Source organism: Lacerta agilis, chromosome 12, assembly GCF_009819535.1.
Source record: "Lacerta agilis isolate rLacAgi1 chromosome 12, rLacAgi1.pri, whole genome shotgun sequence".
NCBI classification, from domain to species: domain Eukaryota; kingdom Metazoa; phylum Chordata; class Lepidosauria; order Squamata; family Lacertidae; genus Lacerta; species Lacerta agilis.
Genome location: NC_046323.1, coordinates 19,982,461 through 19,999,689, shown reverse-complemented (window position 1 = coordinate 19,999,689; position 17,229 = coordinate 19,982,461).

Sequence of the window (17,229 nt, the reverse complement as noted above, 5' to 3'; positions counted from 1 at the left end):
CAGAATTTGCCCTCCCCACGTTCCAAACGTGGGGAGGAAGAATGGGGAGTGCTGCCCCCTGCCCTGGACAAAGCTCTTAAGGAGGGACTTCGCTGCATTTGGCTGAGTGGCCTTTAGCTCCTCTATGTTACTGCATACTTTCTCCCTACAGACCTACTGCCAAACAGAGGGGTCTGGACGAGACACCAGGAGAAGCAGGGACATTGGGACTGGGGGCAACAAATGTGTCCCTTCAGCTCCACGAGTGGAGGGCAGTTTGTGGAGTCAGGTAGTAAATGCAGCTTCAGCATAGGTGGAGGTACAGCTTGACACTCCCAACGAATCCACCGCCCCACATCTCATATCCAGAGAGGCAGGCCCCCCTGCTGCTTTTAGTTTACATCCACCAAAACTCAGCCCTCTCTTTGCCTTTGCCTTTGTGTCGCACTCAAAAACTGCAGTCTGCCCTTTGCTCCCTTTTCCTGTGAGATATTACATCATTCACATTACACTATTCTTCAATTGGACATGGGGGCAAGGTCTATTTTTTTTCCTTATTGAGAGGACTTAAGGAAGATAGAGCTTTTAAGAGCAATTGTATCATCATCAGCTCCCATGGAGGCACATCACCTGCATATCCTGGGCTATTAATCCATGGTTTTCCCATCCAAAATTACACCTGGCAGACTGTTATTTCTGGCTCCATTAACCCTCTCCTATCCAAAAAAATTATCGTACAACAATGTACATCTTCACCACAATTACATACTTAAAATTAAGATCCAGGTCCCCATTTCCTTTAATAGATACTGGGTCAATGGTTTTCAACCAGTGTGCCATGGCACCCTGAGGTGCCTTGAATGATAGTCAGGGGTACAGTGGGCAATGCTGGCCTCTGTCCCTCTTTTCTTCCCTTCCTCCTCTGATGCCCTCTTCCTCCCAAAGGCTTACACAGCTGTTTGCTGCAACAGCCCTGGCTACAAGCTGCCCAGGCAAATGGTGCTTCTGGAGCTGGCCGGGGGGTGCTCCCCAGGCCCCTGTGGGGCAGGGTGAGGAGGTACCTCTCTTTGGGGCAGGGGGGCAGCTCAGAGACCAGGGGCAGCAGCTGCAGATGCCCGGAGGATTCCTAAGGAGAGGAGAGGAGAGGAGGCTGAGTGAACACTCCACAAGGGAAGGTGTTCGAAAAAGAGTGAGGGGCTGCCAGCTCTGCAAGCAAGGGGCTGGGCTCCTGAGCCCCACAGGGGTGCCACAGAAAGAATGTAGTTGGTCAAGGGAGCTGTGGACTCAAAAAGGTTGAAAGCCTCTGTACTGTGTAATAATGAAACACAGTTAAGACACTGTTCTAACTGACTGTCATTTGGCCATATAGTTAACTACAAATAATTTGTTATCATGATGCCCAGGCCAGTCTTGAAAGCTGCAAAGGCAGCAGAAGGCTGTTCACATGGACTCTAGTGCTTAAGCTTATGTGCTTGCTGCCACATGGGGCACATGTATCATTCCACACGCATTACTCCATAAGCAGATGTGCTCTGCTGCCTGTCTGCTGTGCTCCTTGTAGAACAAATCCACATTTTAAAATTTTGCAAAAGGCTAGGCAGTCTTTCTGCAGATATCCTTAATCAATGTGTGCTAACGATTATATGTACTACAACTGACCATGGGTGGGAGACACTACTTTTGAGATTGAATCCAAAATGTCTGCCCATCAGTATTTCTTTATGTAAACAACATGGTTTTATAGGCTTGTTATGAATTAATAGTACTTTTTATTCAATACTAACTGTTGAAACGTGGCTGCCCTTCCAAGTCCAGAAATTTCACTTGGTCTGGAATGCAGCTGCCAGGGTTTTTGTATTTTTTTTCTGGGTCTCCTCATTCATATCTGTTGATATCAAGCCAGATCTTGATATCAACCAGATTTCACTGGTGGCCAATTTATTTCTGGGATAAATGAAACTTGCTGGCTTTGATCTTGAAAGCATTGAATTGGGACCAGATAATCATAGGAACTACCTCTCCCTGGACAAACCTGTCCAGGAACTCTGTGCCACATCTAAGGTTTGCCTCTCAGATAGATGTGCATTGGTGGTGGCACCAAGATAGTGGCGGCGCCAAGATTGTGGAATGGCCATCGAAGAATGATATGCCCGGCCCCCTTTTTTTCTGCTTCAAGGCAAGGTATAAAAACAATTTTGCTTCAGTGGGCATCTTTTAGTTCCTTCTCTTTGGCTGCGATCCTAAACACACATCCTAAGGAGTAGGATTAATGAATATGTCAGTTTCGGTTCATCTCGCTTTCTCATTTTTCTAAACTTAAAGTCGGTTATCCACATTTGGGCAGCAATTTGCGATTTTTGTTTTGTTTTTAAATCTTCATGAAAATCCATCAGTATGTCAGTAAATAAATTAACAGCATTTAGTGCAAATTCCTCCCAAAATACATATTTTTATATGCAGTTTTGAGGGATAGACACATTTTTGCAAGCAATTTTCCTTAATGTAATGCATTTTTCTATGTTATTTTCATTAATATATGCAATATATTTTCCCTAATATACAAACTGTTTGGTAGGAGAATTGCATCTCAAAATTCAGAGAAGTGTAAACAGCAAAGTATAGTTGTGCTTTGGCTCACGTGATCTGAGCATAGCTGTCAACTTTCCCTTTTTCTTGCAAGGAATCCTATTCGGAATAAGGGAATTTCCCTTTTAAAAACGGAAAAGTTGACAGCTGTGGGTCCGAGAAGTATGAATTAGATAGTTTCTCATTAAATGCCAACAAAATCCAAATTTATCTCCCATCCCTTCTAAGGAGTAAGTGTCACTGGACACAGTGGGACTTACTTCTGAATAAGAACACATAGGACTTCATTTTTAAATCAGCTGCTGTAATTGTCTGTTGTTTTATTTGATTATATTGTAAACATTTGTGAAACACTTTTAGTGTATCTTGATTCCTGAAAGTTCAGAGAAATAAATAATACATATAAGGCTCTCAAAGCAATTCAGATTTTTTTTCTTTCCGCAACAAATTGGTTTAACAGCACAATCCTGTGTACACAACTTAGCTAGGAGTAAATTGCTTTGAACACTTTGCAACTTATTACTGTGTGTGCATACACAGAACTGCGCTGTAAATAAAGTACCGGTAATGCTGTTCTTATACTATGGATGACAATTGCCCATTGTTCAAAACACATGAATACAGGAAATATTATTGATATAGCATTTTTATTTTTCACCCACTTTGTCTTTGCAAATGTTTAGCAGCCTATATGAGAACGGTTTGATTCCTCTTTCGAGTTACAGAGAGAAATCATGTTTGCATAATAAGACTATATTTACAATTGGACTCTTATTCATCAGTACAGCACTGTAGTTCCATTGTCAGATATGTGCTTTTATTTTATTTTTTGCAGGGAAGGCATTCTAATTTTGTAACAATTTGCAGGTGAGATCCTCAAATGGCATCCTTTTCTGCAAAGTGACAGTAGTTTCCAGCGCAGCAATTGCTTTAATTCTTAGACTCCACCAATTTGATTTTGACACTCATAGCTACCAATTATAATGGGGTCTATACCAAAATATGGTCTGAAGCTCAACATCAAAAAAAACTAAGATCATGGCCACTGGTCCCATCACCTCCTGGCAAACAGAAGGGGAAGAAATGGAGGCAGTAGCCACCTCATGAGAAGAGAAGACTCTCTGGAAAAGACCCTGATGTTGGGAAAGATGGAGGGCACAAGGAGAAGGAGACAACAGAGGACAAGATGGTTGGACAGTGTTCTCGAAGCTACCAACATGAGTCTGACCAAACTGCAGGAGGCAGTGGAAGACAGGAGTGCCTGGTGTGCTCTGGTCCATGGGGTCACGAAGAGTCGGACATGACTGAACGACTCAACAACAACAACAACAAACCATAACATCTTCCAGTTACATTGGGTCTCTAGACCATAATAGCATTTTTATTTTTTATTTTTGGTCAAATCTGTCAGCTTTTCATATGCCTTTATCAGAGCAGCACCTTTTCACTAACTATGTGTCACTTCTTGTCTTAATCAAACCAAGGCAGGTGGTCCATCGTTTTTGTATATGGGAATTAGTGTTCTCTTCCCAAAACAAAGCTCTGTGGGCTGTAAAGACTTAAGTTCTTTTCTGCCAGGTGAGATGCTGAAAGGTGTGCAAAACCTGTGAAATTCAGTGCGGGAGCCAAAGCCTGAGCTCCCAAGTGGAGATGCATTACAAGAGACATTTGGTCTAGCCATTGGTGGTCACGCTCGTTTTCCTAATGATGTTTCCTAACTCTGTCCCCTTTCCTAACTCCCAAACACAAAATCTACACATTAACTAAGTTGTAGAATCCAAAATATAAACAGCATGTTTTTGTTGTGCTTTGAAACCACCTAAATAACAAAGTCACTAAATATAACTGAAGCGAAAGGATGATGGAGCTATTCTTTTTTAGAAAAACCTCCAGCCATAATAATAATAATAATAATAATAATAATAATAATAATAATAATAATTTTATACCCCGCCCATCTGGCTGAGTTTCCCTCTTGATGTCTCATCAGTAGTTAATAATGGCATGAAATAAGTCTGATGGCTGGAGGTGCTCTCTAGGTTTTGACAAGTGATATACCCATAAGAACTGACGCCCTTTCAAGTGAGCAGACAGGCAAAGAAATACCAAAAAGCAGTGGGGAAGGGACAATGAGCTGAACATTTCTCACTGGGGTTAGATGGAAACTGGGGTGCAGGCTTGTGGACATGGGGACAGAGGAAGCTGTTGTGCTGAATCAGACAATTAGACCATCCATTTAGGTGCTTTCAGGGGTATACAATATGGTGCTCATCAGCACACATGTGCCTGCACAAGTCTTCCCTGGTGTCCACATTGAAGAAGCACTTTATTGTCGCTAGTAGAGTAAGTAGGTTGCAGTGCATGCTTTGTTGTGGTGCTGTCAGGCTTTGGGGAATCAGGACCCTCCCCTGACGGCAGCAAAGAAGCAGATATAAAAGTAGAAGAGTTCTTCGTCTCTCTTATCATATGTGAGCCCTGTGCCAGCTGATCTGTGCTTTCTGTCTCTAAGCTTTCTGTTCGGCTACTCTCAGTGCCCGCCTAGTTCTGGGAGAAGGGGGCTCAGGAATGCTCTTCAAAGACACTGAATCTGTCAACTGTCTCTTCTCCAGTGATTCTTCTTCCTGCTGTTCCTCTTCCAATATTTCCCAGCTTCTCCCCTCTGCAGTCTCTGAACTATGTCCTTCTGCAAAACACTGTTCTAAACATATACAGTCGTACCTCGGTTCTTGAATGCCCCAGAACTTGTACGTTTTGGCTCCTGAATGATTGAAAACCGGAAGTGAGTGTTCTGGTTTTCAAGCGTTCTTTTGGAAGCCGAACATGCGACAGGGCTTCCGTGGCTTCTGATTGGCTGCAGGAGCTTTGGAAGTCGAATGGACTTCTGGAATGGATTCCGTTCAACTTCCGGGGTACGACTGTACTGTCTTCCTGTTCTCGGGAAGGTTCAGGAGAAGGGGGGTGGCCTCCAACATTCCTCCTCAGTCCAGCCCCAGACAGGTGCCCATTGCACATTCACTGGTTTGCACATGCCCCCAGAGTGACCCTGCTGATTGGCAGCTGCTTTCCAGGGTTTCTTCCATCCCTACTTGGAGATGCTAGAGATTGCACCTGGGACCTCCTGCATACAAAATGGAAGTTCTACCACTGAGCTGTAGCCCTTCCACAAAGGGTGTGTGGAGCTTCCTATGTCGATCTCTGGAATTCTGATGCAAAATTCGGCAGTTTGATGCTTGTAGTAGAGTGCAGTTTGCTTCCATTATTCTCTGCAGTTTTGTAAAATAAATAATTACAAAGAGACTGCAAGTCTGCTGTGCTCTTCCATCCAAATAAACTAAGCCCTGTAACACCCCCATAATTTCTTAGTGCACAGAAGTTGCTGTTGTTTAGTCGTGTCCGACTTTTCGTGACCCCATGGACCAGAGCACGCCAGGCACTCCTATCTTCCACTGCCTCCCGCAGTTTGGTCAGACTCATGTTGGTAGCTTCGAGAACACTGTCCAACCATCTCGTCCTCCGTCATCCCCTTCTCCTGCAGTGACCATGGAGCCCAAGAAAATAAAATTTCTCACTGCCTCCATTTCTTCCCCTTCTATTTGCCAGGAGGTGATGGAACCTGCGGCTATGATATTAGGTTTTTTTCCCCCATGTTAGCTTCAGACCATATTTTGCACTCTCCTCTTTCACCCTCATTGAAAGGTTCTTTAATTCCTCCTCACTTTCTGCCATCAAGGTTTCTTCCATGAGGTTGTTGATATTTCTTCCGGCAATCTTAATTCCGGCTTGGGATTCTTCCAGTCCCGCCTTTCGCATGATGAATTCTGCATACTGGAGCAGGAACTGGTAAGCCACTCCAATATCCCTGCCAAAAAAAACTCCATGGACAAAGACAAAAGAAGTTGCTAGCACTTAACAATACAAGAGCACCAAGAAGAGATATTTAGACTACAATCCCATACCTGCTTCTGCATAGACACATATAGCATTGCACTGTTAACAATTACAGGTGGGTAGCCGTGCTGGTCTGCCATAGTCGAAACAAAATAGAAAATTCTTTCCAGTAGCACCTTAGAGACCAGCTGAGTTTGTTCTTGGTATGAGCTTTCGTGTGCATGCACACTTCTTCAGATACATACATGCACACGAAAGCTCATACCAAGAACAAACTCAGCTGGTCTCTAAGGTGCTACTGGAAAGAATTCACTGTTAACAAAACTGTGCCATTTTTTCTTGATAGAAACTGTTAAATATGTTTATGAATGCACAGAGTTACACTGCTATACGTCTTCTCAGATAAAAACGATCATAAGAGCTAAAGAGCCTCTGGCAAAAGATGGGCCTCTCTTATAAATGTACATCTATGATGAATATTATTTGTCAAGCAGGTGCCATTGTGTGGATTTTCAGAGAAGATAAAAAGCACCGCCATGACGGGGGTGGGGGTGGGGGTGGGGACGACGACTAATGGCAGCACAGGCAAGCAGACAAACCATTTTTACTTATCTTTGCATTTTTTCCCCTGACAAACCTGTTCCTGTTTCCACAATGATCTCTCTTTGTTCATGCTAAGAGATTTAACAGTACGCCAAACAGAAACAAGAAGGGAGGATCAGATCAAAATCTCTGTATCCTCCTCATTTACAATTAGCTGTAAAAATGTTTTGTTACATTTCCTTCTTTACTGTACATAGCTGTCTGAGGAAAGTGCCTAAGATGGCTGATAAGTTGCTTAGATGTCAGATGATTTAACATTCTTGATTTAAATTCTAATCAGCTTTTGAGCAGATACAGCACCTAAAAAGCGATCTTTCTCAAAGGGCATCTATTTGACCGTGGAGTCAGATACATATCTACACGGAAGTAAGCCTTGTGGAGTTCAATAGGATATACTGCCAGGTAAATGTGTGTGCAAGGAGTTTCTCTCACTCTTCTCCAGCTTTGGGTGGTTGGGGGAACCCCTAGAACAGATATGGGGGTGTGGGAGGTGTGTGGAGAGAGAAGAGGGAGAAGTCCTGTTGTGCATGTGGAACTCCTTGCACTAATGCGGCTTCCGACAAATTAAAACACAGTAAGACATCAAACACTAAAAAATTCCCTATACAGGACTGCCTTTGGCCTTCCACAGATGTTGCCAAACTACAACTCCCAGTTTGTTCTGGGAAGCGTGTCCGATGGCCAGGCGTTTTATTTATACGTAAAAAAAGATGCAAAGGAACAAAGAGGCAGTCAGCGAGAGCAGAGCCAATCAAAGTCCGGTCCCATGTGCATTGTCACTGAACAGAAATATGTAGGCGTATGGTGTGAAAGCTAAAATATTGACTGAATCCATAGACCCTCTGCCTCTTGGGCTCCAGACAGTTAGTTCCTAACTGTGAGTATAACATGTATTTTTATTTTATTTATTTATTTATTTATTTATTTATTTATTTATTTATTTCCTTTGAATGCTAAGCCTGTCACAAAATGCATGCTTCCAAATCTTGCTTCCGGTGTTCTCAAGACTTGCTTGCCCAACAGAATATACTGCCTCATCAGTTCTTCACTGTATTTATTGTCTGAAAAAGATGTATTTTATCTTTCCTACCTGAAGCAATGCAAAACATTTGAGTGCGCTAGAGTGTGCATGCTAACTCAGAAGAAAGTCCCACTTTTTTTCAGTGGAGCTTACTCTCGGGGGGGTAAACACATTCCAGACTGCAACCACGATAGTCTATTAAGGATGAAACGAACACTTTTGTCCAAAAGCATAGTTTGGCTCCCAGGGAATGTGAAGTATATAGCCATGGATTCCTTGTAGTGATCTCGTTTCCTTCCTTGTTCATCTTGGAATGTCCAGCTTTTGTTGCATTTAGGGTTCTTGTTTTTTAAATTGCTTAATTCAGATAAAACAGATCAGAAAATCCACTGAGCTACTTTCAACGCAGTCAACACAGATCAATCAGCTTCTTGCATTAAGAGGAATTCTTAATATGCATGCCATGTTCTCTTTTATTGAGGGGGCAGCTCACCAATATTCCCTTTCCTTGAAGTGCTCCAAGTTCCTGTCACAAGACAACCAGGGTAGCCTGTACCAATTCCTGTATCTTACTGATGTAGATAATGCAGGTCTGGTGAAAGTCAGATTAGCATCGGCCTGCGCACGCAAGGTTTTTAATGAGGTCATTTTGTACGCCATTTTATCTGTACTTTAGATACAATTAACTGATCTAGAAGTGTGTTGGAGGTGGTGGAATTATGAGTCAGTGTAGCACACACACACACACACCCCATGCGTGGGTTGGTGCAGCCCAGAAGGTTTGAAAGCTCAATAATATTTCTCGGCTCTTATTACCTTGCATAATGAAAATTAAAATCATGTCTATGTATGACTAATTAGCTGGGGGATGGGGAATCAGTTTGTGTGCATCTGGCATTATTTATCACATTTGTGTCATGGCTGCAGGTCTTTATCCTTCAAGGTGCATATGACAAGTTTGCCATTGTCATGCGACTACAAGTGTTGCAAAGAAACAGCTCTGAGGTGCCCATTATTTGGTGGGTTGTTTTTTTTATAAAAAAAGATAGGATTGGCTGCTTACGAAGCTCCATGCACTTCCAGTTTTCTCTTTGGACTCAGAGGGACTATTGCATTGTCCGTGTGTTAATTACTTCTGCATTTCGCTCTTTGTGGGCAAATGCTATATTGTTTTGTACTGTGGTGGTTAAAGGTAAAGGTAAAGGGACCTGGGACTGAACAACGGGAGCTCACCCCATCACGGGGATTCGAACCGCCGACCTTCTGATCAGCAAACCCTATGCTCTGTGGTTTAGACCACAGTGCCACCCGCATCCCTCCAAAGCAATTTACAGCCCAATAAAAAACATACATAAAACAGTTAACAGGCAGTGTTTTGTTTTTTAAGGAAGTTGTTACAGTTACATCATGAAGTTGTTACAGTAAGTGCCACACTTTTAACATTTGGATAAAATAGAAGGTGCCTGTACTGTGTACCCTTGAGTACCCCCAGAAAAAAAGCACTGGTACAGGTATAAAAACTGTTAAACCAACTGCATATGTAAAAAACAATTCATGTAACCGAAACAGCTTATGTATAAAAGCAATTCAATACTGATATCTAGATGACAGAGTTGTATACAACATTAGACACTAGGTAGACCCATTTAAGTTAATAAACATAACTGTTTTAGGTCCATTTATTTCAATGGGTTCACTCCCAAGTAGTCAGGCAATGATGGGGTTTTGGTTACCCTTTGACCCCTGGGTTTGAGTGGCTATTGCTCCGTTTGTGGGGTGCTGCAAAATGTGGGGTTTTCGCTGCAAAATGCCTGCAAAACTTTGGCACTGGTTTTGAGGGGATCCCAGATATTGGTGTCCATAGTTAATGAAGCCATGGGGGATTTCCCTTTTCAATTTTCTCCCAAGCTTCCTATCATCTTCTCTGTAATTGTAACCAAACTGATGATTATATATCTCACTGAAGACAATGTCAACACGCAGGTTTCCTGTCATTCCTTGTGGGGATGTACCGGTAATTACATTTTCAAATCTGTTTTCTCTGTAAGCCACAACAAAACAAAGACAGCGTCTCTTCAAAGTAGTAGTGGTTGAGATGCTGAGGTCGGCTGCAGTTGTGATGCCTTGCTTACAATGTTTACACAGAACATGGTATCATGCCAAACCACAATGAGACCAGAAATTGGAAGTCAGTGATGGTTTGATTCCTGTCTTGGCTTGACTGTGCTACTCGAACAAGGGAACATGAACTTTAGTCAGCTGGTGCTTCACTGCCTTTACACTGTCAATGTAGTTTTCCCAGCAAGTGTCATTTAACACCTTCATGGTCAGATCTGTAATATTGTCTGTGAAAATCCTCCATCTGATCACTGATGCTGAAAACAGGATTTACATCCTTTGCAACACTCTGAAGAGAGACTCTGATCCACATAAATATGGCTCAAAAACTTCTAGAAAAAATGGGGGAAATATAACTCTGTGAAAGTCAGGAAAGTTCCACGAGATTCTACAAAATTCAAGAATTTTATGAGAATTCGATGAGGTTAGTGAAAAATGGATCTCCAGACTCTGAATTTAAGGTTGGAAAAATTAGAATCTAACAGAACTGAAATGGACAGATCCTTCCATCCCTATTTAGGACTAACCAATTCAGACTGCAGTCCTGTATATACTTATTCTGTGCAGCTCACGTCTGAGTAATATACAGTTATTGTGACAGCAGGGTCCCCTTCTGAACCATGTTAAGACACTTTAGTTTCTAAGCGTTAATAAAACTGCAATATTTAATTGTCCACTGTTTATTTGCAAAGGAGAAGGATGGGGGGGGGGACCAGAACTTGCCACTGTGACATCTCATTGGCTACACCTCTGTGACCTCATTGTAACCTCACCAGCTTGAGGGAGCACTAACTACCACAATGGGATGCGGGTGACGCTGTGGTTTAAACCACTGTACCGCTTGGACTTGCTGATCGGAAGGTTGGCGGTTCGAATCCCCGTGACAGGGTGAGCTCCCATTGCTCTGTCCCAGCTCCTGTCAACCTAGCAGCTTGAAAGCACGTAGTGCAAGTAGATAAATAGGTACCGCTCCGGCGGGAAGGTAAACGGCGTTTCCGTGTGCTGCTCTGGCTTTGCCATGCTGGCCACATGACCCAGAAAAACTGTCTGCGGAAGTGGACAAATGTCGGCTTCCTTGGCCTGTAGAGCGAGATGAGCACCGCAACTCCAGAGTGGTTCGTGACTGGACTGAACTGTCAGGGGTGCCTTTACCTTTACCTTTAACCACCACAGTACAAAACAATATAGCATTTGCCCACAAAGAGCGAAATGCAGAAGTAATTAACACATGAACAATGCAATAGCCGCAGGCCTGGGCAGGCTGTGTCGTCCTCTTATATACCTGCTGGGATTGACAAGGCATCTGACCCTCGCCTGAATCTCATAGCTCTCATAGCTCGCCTTTGATTAGTTATCATTTAACTATTGGGGGAAATAATTAGCATCACACATTATGTGCATGGAAGTTGCCAAACCAATTAATCAACTAGAAGGATTACTGTTAATAGCACCAGTGTGATTTCTTGCTTAACAGCTTCAAGGTCCCTGCTCTCCCTTCTTATGCTCTTTGTACTGGACCTGGAGACTCCAACAGAGAGCATTCCATGTCAAGAAGGAGGGCAAGTGGGCACTCTGTCAAATGACAGGGCAGGAGTTACACAGAGCAGGGCCTTTTCACTGGTGGTGCCCATTGTATGCCTTGCTCTTTCCAGACCTGCTCTCTTTTGGCCTGTATTTCGGAGCTTTATAGTTTAGGAAAACTTTGGAAGAACACGTTGACAAGTCTTATCAGTTGCTGATGTATGAGCGGATTTTATTTGCTGCTATTCTGTGCTTCTGGTGCACCAGGGTTTACACCAGCATAATAGAGTTGGCCAGGATGCCAGAAGGGATACAATTTACAAGCTTTCTCCATTATCTGCACAGCAGGGGGTGTTCAGTCAACGGTGCAAAGGCTGAGTGAAGCATTCCCTGCTGGTTTCCTGCTTTCAGCAATAGGGGTCGTTGTTTGGTAGTACCCAATTGGTTAGCTGTCAGATTCTAGAGCTCCCTATTGGTGGCTCTTAGGTAATTCACAAAATACAGAGTCCATTCATAAAACACAGTGTTCATTCATAAAGCAGTAACGTAAATCTCCATTGCTACATATTGGGTGTATATTTCAGAGGTTGAACGTACAAGTTTATGGCCATGCTGTAGTGTAGTGCTTATGCGACAGTGAATAAAAGGTGGCTGGGCTCACTGTCTCAGGGTTTGGGTGGGGGCGGAAGAGGTGACAAAACTGATTTCCAATAAGTGCCTCCCCTTTATTTCCATAACAAGTCATTGAGTCTGTACTCTGAATGGTGACACCAGGGACCTAGAAGGTGCAGGGCTTGTAAGTCCAACCCCTACACAGTCTCATCAGGGCTGGCCTTAAGGCAGTTGGAGCAATTGGGTCAAATTGGGCCCTGTGGGCTGCTCCTAAGGGGGCCCCTGCATCAGGGCAATCTAGATGGATTTTATTTATATCTAGAAGATTTTGCAGACTTTGGCTGTGACCTGGGGCCCTACCAAAAAAAAAAAAATCAAGTTGTGCCCCACTGCTTCAAATTGGGCCCCACTGGCTAGCCCTGAGTTTGATAGTTGCTGGGCCTGAGTTGCATGAAGTCTTGGGTTTACAATTTTGGGAGAGGGGAGACTGCCCACTGGGGAGTGGGAGGGCTGGCGAGGCCCCTAGTTTTAGAGGCCCTAGGCTTCAGCCTACTTAGTCTATACAGTACATAAATCTGGCACTGCTGGTATCAATAGTAGAAACATTCTTTAAATTTTGATAATTTCTGACAAAAGAATTGGGTCACCCTGGAGAAGTGAAAACCAGCATATATTCCTGTTGGCATTGAAGACAACTAAATTAATAAATCCAAGCGGACAAGGCCGTAAGAAAGGCCATCAACACTGCTAAAGAGTCGTGCGGTTTATCTAGGGGCAATGTCACAGCTGCAAAGCCTCTTTGTGGGGGGAGGGCCTTCATTCTAGCGTAAAACCAGGAGAACAATTTAATTTTCAATGGTACAAATATGCTTTGTGAGGGGAGGTTTGTTTGTTTGTTTGTTTGTTTGATTTAACGGGAAATATTTTGTATTTTGCTTTTTAATGCTTTGCACTAGGCCCATAAGACAGAAAAAAAACCCTCAATTTATGGATTTTGTTTAATGTGTGCTTTAGGGCATTCCTGCAAATTCAGCAACTCACAGCTATCTAAATGACCCCGACAGTTAGAATCTGTCACAATAGACAGGCAGTGTTTACCTTTTACTTACTGTTTAGTCAAAAGACGAGCTGTAATGATACTCACATCAGCAGTAATCATCCAGCAATCTCACAACAGTGTCATTTCGATCCCGAGTAGTATATTCCCAATTAAAGAACTTGGGGTAGGGGGGCAGGGGGCGTTGTCATTTTTTGAAATGCTAACATACTTTGGGAAAAAATGTATCTCCTTGGAATTTCAAAGAACAAAGGGTATATTTATCCCGATTTAGGGTTTTGAAGGGGGGGGGGAAGGGATTTTGCTATGGGTCAGCCCATTATGAGACTCGGGCAAGGCATCTGTGTGCTGGCCTCTTTTTGAGAAAAGCCTAAATAAAATGTGTTGAATGAACGAGGCAATAATTAAGCAGCCTCTGTTTCTGTCAGCAGTGCAAGAAAAGTGAGAAATAATTCAACAAGCAGTTGTTGAAATCACTGATGACCATCCCAACACCATTCCCCCCCCCCCCCCGCCTCAGGAGATACACACACATACAGCTCATTAGTTCACATTCCCACAATGAAAGAAAGGCACAGTTCAGTGTAGTTTTAAGAAATATAATTATAGCTATTAGCATTACTCATTCTGAGTTGGCAGCGATTCTTTTCATGTACTTTGTCATGTTGTGCTGTACAGGACATTTTTTTTAACCGTTCTTGGGCAGTTGTGCACTGGAAATTTGCATGGTTTGCAATTCTACTGTGGACTGCGGAATATAACCTGAGATGGAGAATGAGATCTAGCAGCTGTTAAAATAATCTTGATCATCTGAGGGTTTTTAAAAATTATTTTTAAAGGGCAGGTTTCTAGAGCTCATCATTCTGGTTTCTAAATATTAATTATCATAGTCAGTTGTTTGAAAACACATGGTTTTGGCAGAACCCTTAGAACAGGCCTGGCCAGCATGATGCCTCCCAGTCCTTTTGGATTAAAACTCCCATCAGCCCTTGCCACCATGGCCAATTGTGAGGGATGATGGGGGCTGTAGTCCAAAACATCTGGAGGGCATCAAATTGGCTACGCCTCCCATAGAAACACCACAAGAAAAAGAAGTGTAGATGTTGTGGATTGGTTGGATGCAGAGGAATGGTGGGAGGAACCAGCTGGGGAGCCACCAAGGGAAGAAGGCTCAGAGCCCAGGGAGTTGTGGTGGGACAATGATGAGTAGTTAGAGAGAGAAGACGGGGAAGAGGAGGTGTCAGAAGCTGAAGAGGTAACAGGGCTTAGTGAGCCAGGAGAGTCTGTGGCAGAGAGAAGTCCAGAATCAGATGCTGAAGCTGGTGAGTGGGAGGAAGGAGATCAAGAAGCAGAGATGAGTCAGGCTGGTGAAGAGTTATGGGTTTCTCCCCCTCTTGCTGTGACAAGCTCCCCTCCTCCTTGTCTCCCAGAACCAGGAGAGGCAAGAAAAGGGCGGAGCAGAGGTTGGCTGCATGCAGGCGCAGTCTCCGATTGCTCGGAGAAAGCCCTGGAGAGGAGGAGACATAGAAAGGCAGGGACTTTTAGTCTTGGCAAGTGATTTCATGAAGTAAGACCCACAGGGAATGAGCCACTGTGTTCATTAGGCCTGACACTGAGCCAAGTCTGTGGACATCATGCTTTTGCTAATAAAGCGTTAACTCTAACTATGAACCATCTGATTTCTGACTGGCATGCTCTGTGATAGTATGTCACAGTTACCCCAAACCCATAGGATGAAATGAGTGTCTTTCTCTTCACTTAGAAGCCCACTTCATTAGCCGTCATATTATGTTAAGTAGCTTTAATCATCTGTTCAGAGAAGAGGACATAGTGGAGAAACAGATAATGGACTCAGCTATACAGCTGCAAATATAATGTTTAAAGCATGTTTTAAGTGCATTATACAAATGCGACACTAGGTGGCGCCGATGAGGTAATGGCAAATTCCATATATTTTACATTTTTTTAAAAAGCATTTCCACAGCATTTTTTAATATCTGTATAGATTCAGCCTTAGTTTTTGCCTTCTCTCGCCACCCACCAAATGGAAAGTAAACAGTAGCAAGCACAGCCTGATTATTGCAGTATGATACTTTACAATCCATGCAAATGCCTATTTGCATGTGCCTTTCTTCTTTTTGGATTGGGTTGTAAAATGAAGTACCACCACTATCCCATAGTAAGGGCAGAACGATTATGATGGTGTTTTAAAAATCTTAAGACTCCAAGTCATATTAATTTATGTCAAGCATTCCTCAATTCATTTCTGAGACTCACAACATTCTCTTTGTGTTCTGTTAGTTTATATCTTGGTAATTAAACCCTGCTCGTTAATGAAAATTCCTTCTATCTTGTGTAATGTTGAAACGACAAAAAAAGAGGAACAGGCCCATTTAATTCCTTGTTATCTTGCAATAATTTCCTTTCCCCCCTCTCTTTCAGTTTTAAGTGGTTCTCATCAAAGTCAATTTTCTAACGTAATGCTCTGAATTTAGGCTCCTCGTATGGCTAGAAGACGTTGAGGAAGACTGCAGGGTGGTTCTAAGGCAACCACCTTTTCGTATGAGAGCTCAGAAATAGAAACATTTTAATCGTTTACTAATTCGTAAATAAGTCCTGTTATTTTTGTCAGTTCGGAGAAAACTCAGGATAGCAGTGCAAATTTGTGCTATACGGTGAGGATATTTGTAAAGAAGAGCCTCACTAGGTCAGGCCAAAGGCCTATCTATCCCCAGGTCTACCCCAGGTGCCTACCGGAATCCCACAAGCCGTTCTTTTACTTAGGACAAATACCTGTACTCAGCAAATCTACTCTTCAGGAATAACATGATGGTTTGCCAGCCCCTTTCATTCCTCCTGTTACTGGGTGGGCGGGTAGAACAGAGGGTGTTAATAGCAATAAGTTTCTAAAGTGAGGACCAAATTAGGCATGAAGTTAATTAATCAAATCTAATCAGTACATTATGTTAAAAAATTGTTTTTGCTACGAGTTCCCCCTTTTACAGGGAACCAGGCAGGGGGCCTTCTCGGCTGTGGCAACCTCCCTGTGGAACGCCCTTCCATCAGATGTCAAGGAGATAAATAGCTATACAACTTTCAGAAGACATCTGAAGGTAGCCTTGTACTGGGAAGGTTTTAATGTTTCATTATGTTTTTTATATGTGCCCAGTGTGGTGGTTAACCATATAGAGTACAATCTGAAGGCATACTTAAACTGAACAGTGTGGTGTAGTGGTTAAGAGTGGTAGACTCATAATCTGGTGAACCGGGTTCGCGTCTCCACTCCCCCACATGCAGCTGATGGGTGACCTTGGGCTAGTCACACTTCTTTGAAGTCTCTCAGCCCCACTCACCTCACAGAGTGTTTGTTGTGGGGGAGGAAGGGAAAGGAGAATGTTAACCGCTTTGAGACTCCCTAGGGTAGTGATAAAGCAGGATATCAAATCCAAACTCCTCCTCCTCCTCCTCTTCTTTGGATGGCAATGGAAGACTCTCAAGGAGGGCGAGAGATGAATCTTCTTGCAACAGGGTGTTCTGTATTTGGGTGCCACCACAGATAAAACCCTTTCTTCTTTTCCCACAAACCATAGTTCTGATGGTAGTGGAGCATGTGGAAGGCCACACCTACTGACTGCAGTTTAGTAGCCACAACCAGATTGTCATAGTCACAACTAAATAAGACTTTAATCAGCCTTTGCCATCATGAGCTTTTGTGATAAACCAAGTGTACAAGATGTTAGCTTGCAACAATGACATGATTCCAAGCAGCAAATATTAAGGTATTGGGGGGGGGGGCAGGCACTGACTGGCCTTTGGCCAAAGGATCTGTGAATAGCACATTAGG